The sequence below is a fragment of the Pleurodeles waltl genome, chromosome 10 (genome assembly GCF_031143425.1).
Source record: "Pleurodeles waltl isolate 20211129_DDA chromosome 10, aPleWal1.hap1.20221129, whole genome shotgun sequence".
Taxonomy (NCBI): Eukaryota; Metazoa; Chordata; class Amphibia; order Caudata; family Salamandridae; genus Pleurodeles; species Pleurodeles waltl.
Window position 1 is genome coordinate 364861512 of NC_090449.1, and position 13825 is coordinate 364875336.

The 13825-nt window shown below is 42.0% G+C and overlaps 1 protein-coding gene across 29 annotated transcripts in view; it reads left to right on the plus strand.

Annotated features, from left to right (window-relative positions):
* The window catches only part of RBFOX1 (RNA binding fox-1 homolog 1), a 788453-nt gene that overhangs the window by 434836 nt on the left and 339792 nt on the right, over window positions 1-13825 (plus strand). The gene's annotated exons all lie outside the window — the stretch shown is intronic.

Here is a 13825-nt window from a genome sequence, read left to right on the forward strand (position 1 = left end):
TTTGCGACTAGTCGCAATTTGCGAGTTGCAATTGCATAAGGTTTGCGACTCGCAAATTGCGACTTGGTATTTGCGGGTCGCAAAATGGGGTCGCAACGGATGCGACTCGCAAACGGGTCCCATCGCTTTTTGCGAGTCGGAAATTGGCTTTTTGCATCCCATTTCCGATTTTGCACTGTCGCAAATAGCGAATCGGCCCGTTTGCGACTCGCAAACGTTTGCTACATCTGTCCCTAAGCCCTTTGCACAATTCGGGTTAAATTTCACTTAGTGTCTTATACTTGACTATATATATTCTAGCCTTTTCTGTTAATGATTCTCCCAATTGACAGCTAACATCTGTGCATCACCTCCCTCTGAAAAGACACTATACCACAAAGGTAATGTTGTGCATGGATACATTTTCCCCACCACTGTACACACATCTTGCTTATGTTTACACCCAACTGTCAGTTTCAGTGCTGAAGAAAATACGTTTTGAGTGCACGAGAATGGTGTTGTGAGCACAGGAGTGAAGACATAGTATGTTCACAGACTACTAGGTAACTGATTGAGCATGCAAGGCACCCAATTTCTACACTAGTCGTAGGTCTGTTAGGTCCATTCTTGTGGCATACACTTTAAATCCAGTCTCCCTACTGGATTGCTTGCTTCCCTTAGGTTATGTAGAGCTATATTGATTACTTATTTATGTCATACAATTAGGACATACTCGAAAATGGCCCCAAACGTCGAAGTTGTACACAGAAAAGATCAAACCTCTTACATTCAGCTTAGTTGCGCAAATCTGCTGTACCTCGGCTGTACACAAATCATCTCTCTTGTCTTCGAATGGTGTATCTCTGCACCTTAATATTAGTTTCTAGCAAGAATCAAACAGATTCCATCTTTCTTGACCTGCTACTACACCCCAGCTTTTCTACCTCATCCTCCCACAAATACAAGAATTTCAACTTGAATTTGAATTTATAAAACGTAAAAAATAAAAAAGGCATTGAAGTGATGACACTAAATAAGGCAACAGAAGGGGGCAAACCTTAATGGAACAGAAGCAAAGCGTAGCCAGGAGAGCACCCATACAATGAGGTTGTGAAGACGAAATTAGCCAGGTTTTTACCTGCCTGTGAAAGGTCAGATAAGAGTTCAAGCTCCTGATAGATTCCGGAAGAGTATTCCACCAACTGGCAGCCGCCACTGAGAAAGCTCATTCCTCCCATCTACCTTTCAGGGACCTAGGGATCGTCATCTTCCGCTGCACTGTAGATCTCATCAACCTGCTGGGATCATACCAGTTGAAAGGGGTGCTAATATAACACGAGCCCTTGTCCTACTGATGGAGGGCTATATAAACGAGGCACAGGGCTATAAAAGTCACCCACTTCCTCGCTGTCAATTAATGGAGAATCCTCAAGCCATTCCTTACCGAAGAGAGTTTCAGCAAACCGAAGACCAACTGAGCAGCAGCATTTTGGATATCCTGTACCTTTTTTAATGAATACTGGCTGGCATTAAAATAAAGGGCATAACAGTAGTCAAGCCGGGATGTTATAAGCAAAATGACCAGTGACACCCTTAATTCCCTGGGCAGAAAGGGAAGGATTTTCTTTAAGGTCTTGAACGATCCAGAAAAAGAGCTGAATGTTCTATTGACCTGGGTTTCACAGATCAGCATATTATCAAAGGTCACCACCAGATTTTTTACTGCGACAACCAAAACAGAAAGTGCACCACAGATTTCTGGCCAAAAACTGTTAGTCCAGATTGAGTTCTGAGCCCCTAAGACCACAAGTTCTGTCTTCTCCTCATTCATTTTGAGCAAGTTCTCCCTCATCCATAAACTATCCTCAACCACACATGTCCTAAATTTGTCTGCCAACCCTTCCCAATCATCAGAGATGGGAATGATAATTTGGGTGTCATCATCATAGGATGAGACTTGGAAACCAAAAGAGCACACCAGTTTCACCAGAGGGGAAGCATACAGGTTAAATACAATGGAGCTGAGGGAGAAATCCTGTGGAACTCCAGAGGGAAGTCGAAAAGAGTTAGCCCTGAAATCCCCACAGCTGACTAGGGGCCAGATTTACGTAGCTTTTTTCTTGTCGCAAACAGCCCGTTTCGCAGAATTGGGCTGTTTGTGACAAGAAAGAAGCATTTTTTTATGTACAAACCGTATTTTGCGATTCAGTAATCTATTTTTCAAATCGCAAAATAGGTTTGCAAGTCGCAATCAGGAAGGAGTGTTCCCTTCCTAATTGTGAGTCTCAGTGCAATTTATGATTGTTTTGTGATCGTGAATACAGTCACAAAACAATCGCAGTTAGTTCCAATTTCAAATTGGTGCTAACCCATTCGCAAACAGAAAGGAGGAAGGAGTAAGGAGTCCCCAGGGGAACCCTTCCCTTTTGTGAATGGTAGTGAAAATATTTTTTCGAAGCAGGCAGTTGTCCCACAGACACCAGCCTGCTCTAAAAAAAAGAAAAAAAAAACACTTTTCATTTTTGTTTTTTAAAAGGCATCCCATTTTCCTTTAAGGAAAATGGGCTGCATTAAAAAAAAAAAAAATGCTTCATTTAAAAGCAGTCACAGACATGGTGGTCCATTCCAAATTTCGAACTCCCTAATGAATATTAATGAGGTAGGTCATTTGCGACCCCACTGGGAATCGCAAACAGTGTGAAGTACACTGTTGTACATATGATTTTGCGTCTTGCAAATGAGTCGCAAATTGTGAGTTAAAAAAACTCAGGGTCATACATCTGGCCCTAAGAGTCCTATTCATTAAGAAGGACTCCAGCAGGTTGAAGACCTGTTAGACCTGACAGCCTTAGGGTGGTCATCCCCCAACTTTTTGCCTACCTCCCTCCACTTTTCAGACGCACACTTAACCAATCAGTGCTGAAGTGCATATGCTCTCTCCCTTAAACATGGTAACATTGGTTCATACCCAATTGCCATATTTGATCTACTTGTAAATCTCTAGTAAAGTGAACTACATGTGCCCAGGGCCTGTAGATTGAATGCTACTAGTGAGCCTGCAGCACTGGTTGTGCCTCCCACATAAGTAGCTCTTAACCATGTCTCAGGCCTACCATTGCAAGGACTGTGCGTGCAGTTTCACTGCCACTTGGCATTTAAAAGTACTTGCCAATCCTTAAGCTCTTCTTTTTCTACATATAAGTCACCCCTAAAGTAGGCCCTAGGTAACCCATCGGGCAGGGTGCTATGTAGGTAAAAGGCAGGACATGTACATGTGTGTTTTATATGTCCTGGTAGTGCAAAACTCCTAAATTCGTTTTTCACTACTGTGAGGCCTGCTCCTTTCATAGGATAACATGAGTTATATCCTCATATTATTCCCTGCATCATCCCTGGGCATCAAAAGAACCCCACATTGCAGGGGAGATCCAAGACTGCGCACCAGAAATTGATGCAAAGCCCCTTGAAGCATGGAAAGAAAAAACGCATCATCTGTGCCGCGTCGGAAAATCCGACGCACACCTTATTTTACCACACATCTCCACCTCTGTGGTCTTCGTGCATGGTAATTCCGATGCAAACCAGGTACTTTGTGCAAACAAGAGACAACTGTTGATTTTTTAAGATCTAAGGCTCTTTTTAAACCTGCAAAAGTGATATCTCAACTTGTGTTTATTGAATCTTGATCGTTTTGACCTTAATTTAATCAGATAAATATCTTATACTTTTCTAAATCTGTGTGGTGTATTTCTGTGGTGTTTTCACTGTGTTATTGCATGATTTATTTCACAAATACTTTACACATTGCCTTTTGAGTTAAGCCTGGCTGCTCACTACCAAGCTACCAGAGGGTGGGCACAGGATAATTTGGATTTTGTGTGACTTGCCCTGACTAGGACTGTGGTCCCTATTTGGACAGAGGTGAATACCGCTGCCAACTAGAGACCCCATTTCTAACAAGGCCTCATCCCTCAGTGCAGTCTGTTGCAACCTTTGAATCAAAAAAGATAGCGATATGGTATCAAAGTCTGTGGACAGGTCAAGCATAACCAAATTAACCACTCTCCCTAGATCGATTTGTTGTTAAATGTAATCAGCCACCATAAGCAAAGCAAAGCCAGTACTGTGGTTGCTTCTGAACCAATTTTGAGAGGGGTTCATGAGTTCATGACCATTGAGAAACTGAGCTAGTTCCTGGTTAATATGTTTCTCCAGAATTTTCACTGTGGCAGGCAGTAAGGAGATCTGTTGAAGATTGCTTAAGTCTCCAGAATCCCCATTAGGCATTTGTTTCCAAGGGAATAACTTTTGCTTCCTTCCAGCACAGAGGGTACACTTCAGACTCGAAAACCTGGGAATAGACTTTTTCTAAGGCTTCTGCATAACATCTGGGACCAACTGAGGCACCCTAGGTGGGAAGGTGTCATCCAGTGATCCCGAAGTGGTTTGCGACAAAAGCGTTTTAATTTTTGCCACAGGAATCAGAGAGAACAAAGTGGCAATTAGAAGGTTAACTGTGGGGAGCATCATCTAAAAAAAGAGGCAACTGGCCTGTCCTCCCACTCTTGGAATTCAGCATAAATCTTCATGATCATCTCCCTAAAGAAGACCACCACCTTATAACAAAAATGTTGGGAATTCTCCAATGCCTGTTGAGTTAGGGGGACATGAGACTGCTAACCCTCATAAATAATTATTTTGGTGTGCTGATGGCAGAACCTATTTCCTAGGAGAAATAAGATGATTTAGCCTCATTGATGGCCCATTTATACCATCTGATTAGCTCCTTATGCTTATCTTCTCTTCCAGGTTGAGAGGAATTCTCCATTCCGTTCCTGCATCTGAACTTATCCTTGAAGATCATTAAGCTTTTCAGAAATTCATGGAGCTGAGGTTTTTCTCCTTCCATCTTTCTTGGATCCGACAGGGGCAATCTCATTAATAGCTGACAGAACCCAGTTATTGAAATGCGCTGCTAGAGATCCCAGGCCACAAAGGTCTCTAGCTTGAGATTTAGTCATGGCTTCAGTTAACTCCTTTCCCTTGATTTTATTCCACTTTCTAGAACTGGCACTACCTTGTATGCTTTTCCCTGCCATCTGCCTATCTATTTTAAAAATATCTGCGTGATTGTTAGACCAACTTAAAGGAAGACACTCCTCCACCATCAGGGCATTAGGATTGGTGAAAATCTCATCCAATATGTGCCCGGCTCTATGGGTTGAGGAGTTAACCCTCTGGGATAGGCAAAAGCTATTCATTAAATCTGAAAGGGCCCTGGCATTTTATTGCCATTTCCTTCTAGTTGGAGATCAAAATCCCCTAGAATGATTAGATTACTGCAACAGGTGAAAGGTTTTAACACCTGTTTCCAGCTAATAATGAACTGAGGCCCTCATTTATACTTTTTTGCGCCACATTAGCATCATTTTTTGGCGCAAAAGCGGCACAAACTTAACAATTATAATTGTAGTTTGTAAGTTTGTGCCTGTTTTGTGTCAAAAAATGATGCTAATGCGGTGCAAAAAAAAGTATAAATCAGGGCCTGAGTTTTTGAGCCAGGAGGGCGATAAGTCCTGCCAGGATCTGTATGCGCTAGAATTTATTTTAAAATATCCCATCTCGCAGTCCTCAAAGGCTGAGGGATTAGTAGGTTCAAGAGTACAGTTCAACCAGTTCCAAAAAATAGCCCACCCCTCCTCTCCGTGTGCCCCTATGAGCCCTCATAATAGCATACCCAGGGGCATAGTAGCCACTAGATCAACATCTAAATCTTCCCTCGACCAGCTTTCTCTGATGAACAGGCAATCTAACTGTGTTGTACTAATCAACTCACTAATTTCAGTGCAGTGTTTTATCAGAGAACAAGTGTTAACCAAGGTTCAGAATAACTTTTCCTCCAATGTCCTATCTCCTCTATTCACTTTTTTCCTGTCATCAGAAGCAGGCTCTGTGGTTATCTCCAAACTCGTAGAAGAATACTTACAGCATGAGCAACACCATCTCTCACAAAATCCATGGGACCATCAAGTCACATCTCTCTCTGCTTACTTTCTAGTCTAATTTAAGTAGGGCCAATCCAGAGTAAACCAACAGTTCCTCCCACATTAAATAAAAAATCCCTGGTTAAAAGATACATTTACACAAAGCAAATCTCCCCTTCACCAACCGTACCGGGCCAGTGCCTGCACATCAACATGATTTTAAACTGTATTAGTGCCTATGTTAATGGCCACCAAACAAGATAAAATGTGGGCTCTTACAGGCCATTAAAATCACAACAACTCTTCTAAAAATGCCTTGTAGCATACAGAAACAAAAGGGAATCACACCAAGGAAAACTCCCCCACAATAAATAAAATTCCCTGGTTAAAAAATGCAGCGTTCACAAAGTAAATCTCCCCTTAAACAACCTTACATCTTTGGAGTCATCACAAAATGCTTCAGTGACAAACTATGCATCTACCAACCTACAAGCTTCTTGCGTCTATTGATCAAAACATCCTGTAGAGACCCAGGCAACCCTGAAATTTGTAGTAGAGGATATGACACAATACATAGGTTCCAGCAATAGAATATTGTGACCTCACTTAAAAGAAAAGGCTGAAAAGTCATCTGCATTAAAGTACCCAGGCTCACAATGCTCCCAAACATTATGGACCTCTGAGCAGTTTATCTTGCAGAAATGAACATTAGCATTTTTCATTCATTTATTCATTTAGTCGATGAGCACTTTTGAAAGTGAAAATAGCTCATTATTCACTCTTATAAGTGATGTAAGACATCACTTAAGACAAAGGGCAATGAATTTCTATTCTGTGCACGTATCTACAATTAATGTGAGATCTCATTCATGCAGGTATAATTTAACTCATTAATATTTTCAGTATATGGTTCATTCAGTAGCAACATATTTTGAGAAGTACTACAGTTCTCATCTCTGTTATCATTGAAGGTACCAGAGGTGTATTGTAATATTTTACCATTGATCCAAATTACATAGCATGAAAGTAGTATCCTCTACTATAATGCATTGAAGTGATATGCCTAGGGGCTTTTTGGCTAATGATATAGATCTATTGCACCAATGCAATCTATGCTAAAGAGAGTTCATAGCCTGTTTGTTATTTATCTGATTAAAGCTGGCGATGAAGATTCATCTGAAAGTACTATAGTTCTGATCTCTGTTATCAGTGCTCGGAACCAGAGACATATTGTAATATCTTACCATTGATTCAAATTACATAGCATGAGAGTAGTATCCTCTACTGTAATGCATATCTGATTCAAGCTGGAGATAAAGAAGATTAATCTGAAGGTGTCTATAGCACTGTTGCTTCAAAGATAGGTGATCAGCCACTGTCAGTAAAGTGAGTTTGTACATATTCACTTCAATCATAATTCTAAGTCCAGCTGATACCCCTGACATAGATATTATGAGAAGCATTGATGCCCTTAGTGTGAGAAATGGGGCTTCTGGTTGGCTAGGGTATGCACCTCAGCCAGACAGAACCCACCACTCTAGTCAGGTTAGGGGAGCTACACAACCAAGATAACCCCTATTCGCCCCTTTGGTAGCTTGGCCATAGCGGTCAGGTTAATCTCAGAAACAGTGTGTAAAGCATTTGAAAAACACACACAACACCAGTGACACAATAAATGCACCGCAAAAGAGACTACGTACAATGTTATGTAAAAATATACAATATATTGTTCACAAACCATAGACCAAAACCACATGAAACATTTATTACCTTGCCGACTAGGCAATTGTCAAACATCAAAATGAGTGCAAATAAAATAAATATTCCCACATTATAAAGGTCATCAAAACAGAATCCCTTAGCAGGCTATACCATCACACTTAAATATTATATGTTTATCCTGACAATGCAAGGCATAATACAACATAATACAGTGAACACTAAGGGCAAAAAAACAGTGGTTGGATGCCGAATGTAAATGAGTCCAAACCAGCACCATATCGACATTAGTACCGGCACCCCCTATCAAACTATGGGTCACAGCGCTCCTGCACTACTAGTAGGTACTGTACTATAGCCCTAGCTATCTAGTGTAGAGTGTAAGACCACCTGCACTCCTACCACTAAATGTACATTAGTGTTAGGGCCTCAGCTTGTACTGCAGTGCTGCATCAATTTGGGGTCCTCTCCAGAGGATTCACCCCCAAGAATGCTGGACAAAGGCTCCAAGGCAGGCACAAACACAGTGGGGACTTACTCTAAACAGAAGGACTTTACAGGGAAACCTCACTGGGTTCTCTCCGTACCAACCAGCTTAAGGCAGCTACTAATGCTGCAAGTAGTTAGAGCTCGGCTACTTCATATGGGGCAAAGTTCAGTGAGGCAGCCTCCCACAGGGAGACCTCTCTCCGTCTTCCCCACCATCATGATTTCCAAATCAGGTAACCGCTCTAAGTTACAGGTGGGCGTCTCACCCAGGGCCTGTGGTGCAACTGGTGTGGCAGCTCTTTCCATTTCCACTTCCTCCGCAGAGTTGGCTGCGGCACGGAGCGACATCTCTATGACAAGTGACTCTTGCAGCTGAGGGAAGGTCACGGCACTCCTAGGGGAAGCACCCCAGATGCTGTCAGAAGTCAAGACAAGAGAAAGAGAGAGCGATGAACACTCCTCCATGCGTTTCCAGCATCACCTCACAAGCAGTGGCAACCCCAGTGCTCACCACGTAATGGCAGATCCGATGCAGCACCTCACCACACAAATACACACTGGAAAACGAGAGAGAGTACTCCTGAAAACCTGAACACTCATCATATTAGCAAGGGGAGGTAAGGCAAGCCTATGAGCCCCTGGAGAACACTGGGGGCAACAAAGGTAGAGTGCAGGCAGGCCAGCACAAGGATCCTTACAGCAAGGTGGCATCCCTTCTCTCATCCTAGCAGGCAGCAGGACAGCACTCCAAAGCAGATAAGTCCAATGGTGGTTCTTTCTGGCAAGGTGCAGTCTGTAGAGCCATCAGCATCTGGTTACAAATCCACTCAGTATCTAAAAACACGGGGCTACAGCTCCTGTACTTATACTCAAAATGTTTTTGATCTAGTGGGCACTTCTAAAGAACCTTAGAAGAGCACAACACCCCCTTTCAATCTCATCCCTGGCTCTAGACATCAGTAGGGGGTAAACAAGTCCTTTGTGTGAGGACAGGACGCAGCCTATACAAATGTAAGTGTGCTCCACCTCACTTTCTCCCAGCCCAAGAAGATCATTCAGTATGCAAATGTAATGCTGTTACACCTCCACCCTTCCTGTGTGATGGATCTCTGGAAGGTATGCACAAACACCAGCTGCCACTCTACCACAGATGTGGATTGCAGTAGAACTGCAAAGCAGAAGAGTTATAAGCACAGTGAAATGCCCACTTTCTAAGCGTTGCATTTCTAACTTAGTAATGTAAAATCCAACTACACCAGTAAGCAGGATTTCTCACTACCATTCAAAACATACCAAGCATGCCCATGCTACTCCTCACAGACCAGAAATTACAACTTAGACATGTATAAGGGAGCTCCCAATGCAAAACTAGGAGAGGAGTAGGCCTCACAACAATGAGAAACCAACTAGGCTGTTTGTCACTACTAGAACATGCACACAATGAAAGCAAATGTTGTACCATTTACTTACACAGCACCCTGCCCTTAGGGCTACCGAGGGCCTATATTAGGGGTGACCTATATGTAGTAAAAGGGAAGTTTCAGGCTTGGCAAATAACTTTCCATGCCAAGTCAATGTGGCAGTAAACTGCGCACACAGTTCCTGAAGTGGCAGGCCTGAGAAGGCTTTGAAAGGCCACTTCTGTGGATGGCACAAGTTGTGCTTCAGGCACACTAGTAGCATTTAATTTACAGGCCCGGGGCATATAATGGATACCACTTTACAATGGTCTTACAAGTAAATTAAATGTGGCAAACAGGTGTAAGCCAATCATAGCAAGTTTTAAAAGTGAGAGAACATGCACTTTAGCATTGATCATCAGTGGTAAAGTGCCCAGAGGTCTAACACCAGCAAAAAGAGGTTCAGAAAACAAGGAGGAGGAATGCAACCCTGCAAAAATGGTCAGGTTCAACACTTAGCAACAAGCATTTTATCTCTGAGATCATTAAGAACAGTAATACACCTGAATTCCACAAGAGATCTATGTAGAGTGCAGTTGTTTTAACCATGGCAAGACTAACATTCAGAGGTAATGTGGTACCTCAGGGCTGTTACTGTATTTTTTAAAACCAGATAAAAGACATAGGCATTTAAAGAGATTTCTCAGATTGCTTAACTATGACTTTCAATAATATGGATATATCAATTTCTCTAACCATTTTTTTTTAAATAGGTATTTAGAAATATCACAGCAGTCAGTCAAAACTTAATAGAGACCTATGAGCACAGACTTTAATGAGAGCGAAGGACAAAAATTTCTATTAATTTGCTCATAGAAAGTAAATCATGGTTTTAAGCACTATGTTTGTGTTTTAGTGCTTTTTCTTCTTTTTAAAGTATTCAAGATTTCGGCTTCACATAAGCATAATTGTAAAAGACAGCACTTACCGTTTTTCTCCTCTAGCAGAAATGTTGTTTCCATGAGTTATAAGGCATATGATCAACTGACATGTTAAAATTGTTTCCTATTGTTCAACTAGTACACTTTTGCTGATGAATGTAACATATTGCAATGTGTTAACACCATTCAGAATTGGGGGATGTATCAAAGCCCTAAATCTCTTACTGCATACCTGTTAAGACTTGTGTAATAGACTCCTGGATTAAACAGTTCTATGTTTTGGATGTCTCAAATGTGTTGCTGGCCTTTAGGGGATGTGGGTATCAGAGAAATCCTACGCCTGTAGTGGAGCACTTGTGGTGTGCTCTGCACAGGGGGAAATGTACAGCATATGTTCAACATCTTGAAATCCTCTCTCTAGTTACTGATCTATCATGTTATCACACTGATGTTTTCTGATTTGGAAAGTTTTTAAAGTTAATTTTTCCACTCTCCACTGCTCTTTATGCTTTCTGTGATCCAAACTCAGTAAAGCTTTCTATCTGTATAGCTCATACCTTCATTGCACTTTTAAAGGTATACTTTATTTTAGCCAATCCTTCTAGGGAATCAACGCTATCAACCCTATCCTATTCATACTTAATCAATCAATCAAACATTAATAGAGCATGGCAAATCAACGTGAGGATCTCAATGATCATTCAAACTCCCAGGTCTTTTGTTCTCTTCTGAATCACTGGAGTAACAGTGCGGCCCTGAGGTATAGGGGGAGGTTGTTCCAGACTTCGGCCACTTTCTATCTTGGGTCCTCTTAGGGTGTACTGTTGTCCACTGGATGTGAAAAGCTGATCATATGGTATCTTAGAAGCCAACTATATTTGTTTTTAGAATGGACTTTCTATCCACCACTGACTGAAACTCTGATTCTTATCAATTACTTTATTCTCTTTGATTCATCTTGATTATCCCTTTGCAAAGCTGGAGAATTTGGACAGCTTTTTTAAAATGAAATAACATTTTTTTTGGCAACATTACTATAAGTAAGCCATGTCTGGCAAGAGAGGCCTTTTAAAACTAACAACAGGAAAATGAGATATAAAGATTATATTACTAAGAGAACCACAAGGTTTTCATGATTTGCTTAATATGGATATCATCTTGCAGGCCATGAATTTATTAGGAAGGAGACTTGGGCCCTCATTCCTACTTTGGCAGGCGGCGGTCGCCGCCCGCCAAGCGGGAACCGCCAGAAGACCGTACCGCGGTCAAAAGACCGCGGCGGTCATTCTGACTTTCCCGCTGGGCTGGCGGGCGACCGCCAAAAGGCCACCCGCCCGCCCAGCGGGAAAGCACCAGCAACGAGGAAGCCGGCTCCGAATGGAGCCGGCGGAGTTCCTGGTGTGCGACGGGTGCAGTTGCACCCGTCGCGATTTTCAGTGTCTGCCTAGCAGACACTGAAAATCAATGTGGGGCCCTGTTAGGGGGCCCCTGCAGTGCCCATGCCAGTGGCATGGGCACTGCAGGGGCCCCCTAGGGGCCCCACGACACCCGTTCCCGCCAGCCTGGTTCTGGCAGTGAAAACCGCCAGAACCAGGCTGGCGGGAAGGGGGTCGGAATCCCCATGGCGGCGCTGCTTGCAGCGCCGCCGTGGAGGATTCACAGGGGCAGCGGGAAACCGCCGGCTTCCCTTTTCTGACCGCGGCTTTACCGCCACGGTCAGAATAGCCCCAGAAGCACCGCCAACCTGTTGGCGGTGCTTCCTCCGTCCCCTACCCTGGCGGTCTCGGACCGCCAGGGTAGGAATGACCCCCTTGATGTTTTGTGGAGCAAAAAAACATACCTTGGTGTGTGTGCCTGAATTTCAGGATCTTCATAAGTTATCATGATGATGATCTCAGGCTTCTGCTAGGTGACACATTTGATGATTTTAAAAGTCGAAGAAAATCATCCAGATTGGTTTACCACAAGCATTTTCTCATGAACCTGTGCTTCTTTAGACTCTCTATCCCATGTACTCCAAGGAATTCCATTTGCATTTTTATAAAGAAACCTGCATATCATGTTCTATATACGGTTAACCATTAGCAACATTGGTTTAAGCATTTCAAAATTATTTTCTGAATAAGGGAGTTCCAAAGGTTCTCCATTAATGAGCAAATTGTGCCATTCTGACTCATCATTATTAGTAAATATCCTTCTTACTCTTTCCTTCTTGTCAGGAGTATATCTGCCTTTTCGCAGTCTACTGGGACCTTTTCCAGTTTCCATATAATGAATTAGAGAACTCAATGTGTCTCAATACTGCCACCACATGTATTTGCTTCTCAATCTCATAGAATGTCTCTCATATGACAATATTGGCTTATCAATCCTCCATTAGATTTGGAGGCACTGTTTCAACCTTGCATTTGTTAACACGCCAATGACTTCACAACCCTTGTATTTCTTTTTCTGGTTTTGATCTGTGAGCTTTTAATACTAAATTTAGCTTTGAATTTTTATCCAAAGAGTTTCTCCTTTCTGTAACATACCTTCCATAGTGTATTTAGGGAGTGAATTGATAAAGGTATTCCACTCTTGGTAGAACAAATTCCAAAGTTAAAAGAATAATTTAGGGTGCAGTAGAAAACTTAAACGTAGCTGGTTTGTTCTTTAAACATTACTGATTCGTAGTACCAGTGGATAAGCTGTAAACTATGTGCCTAACACTAGATGCAGAGGAAGACAACTGTGCTACCATAGACCCAACGCTATAGTTATTTCTCATTTGCAACACATTCATTCCACTCTGCTTCCACAAATGCTCTGATTGGGACAATCATATAAACCACAATGCTCCTAAATTTTGAACCTTGAATGAACATAAATTTCATTCCTATGAGGAAAAGGGTATTTTGGAAGACTTATACTGGGAAAAAATATACAAACCAATTTTATTAGAGAAAGATATTTTTTGCCCCTCATGCACTTTCAATGTAAAATTTAAAGATCAATTAGGTTAGGGTCCGGTGTTTGACATCCTCATGTATCAGGCAAAATTTGAACACAGATTTAAAGCAGTAGAAAAATAACAAAAATCAACCAAGAGAAAAAAAAAGATATCAACCAGAAAAAGCCATTAACCTCAGAAACTGACACCTCAGAGAGAAAATGTGTATACTTAGAATGCTAGCAAGGACAGATCTGCCTTACCTAATAGAATGAAGTTATTAATATGTACTCTGAGATGTCAGTGAAAGGACATTGGCTGTGCATCTAATACAGTATATTTTGCTCTACTCTGCATTTTTTACAAATGGTCCAGATACCTTTA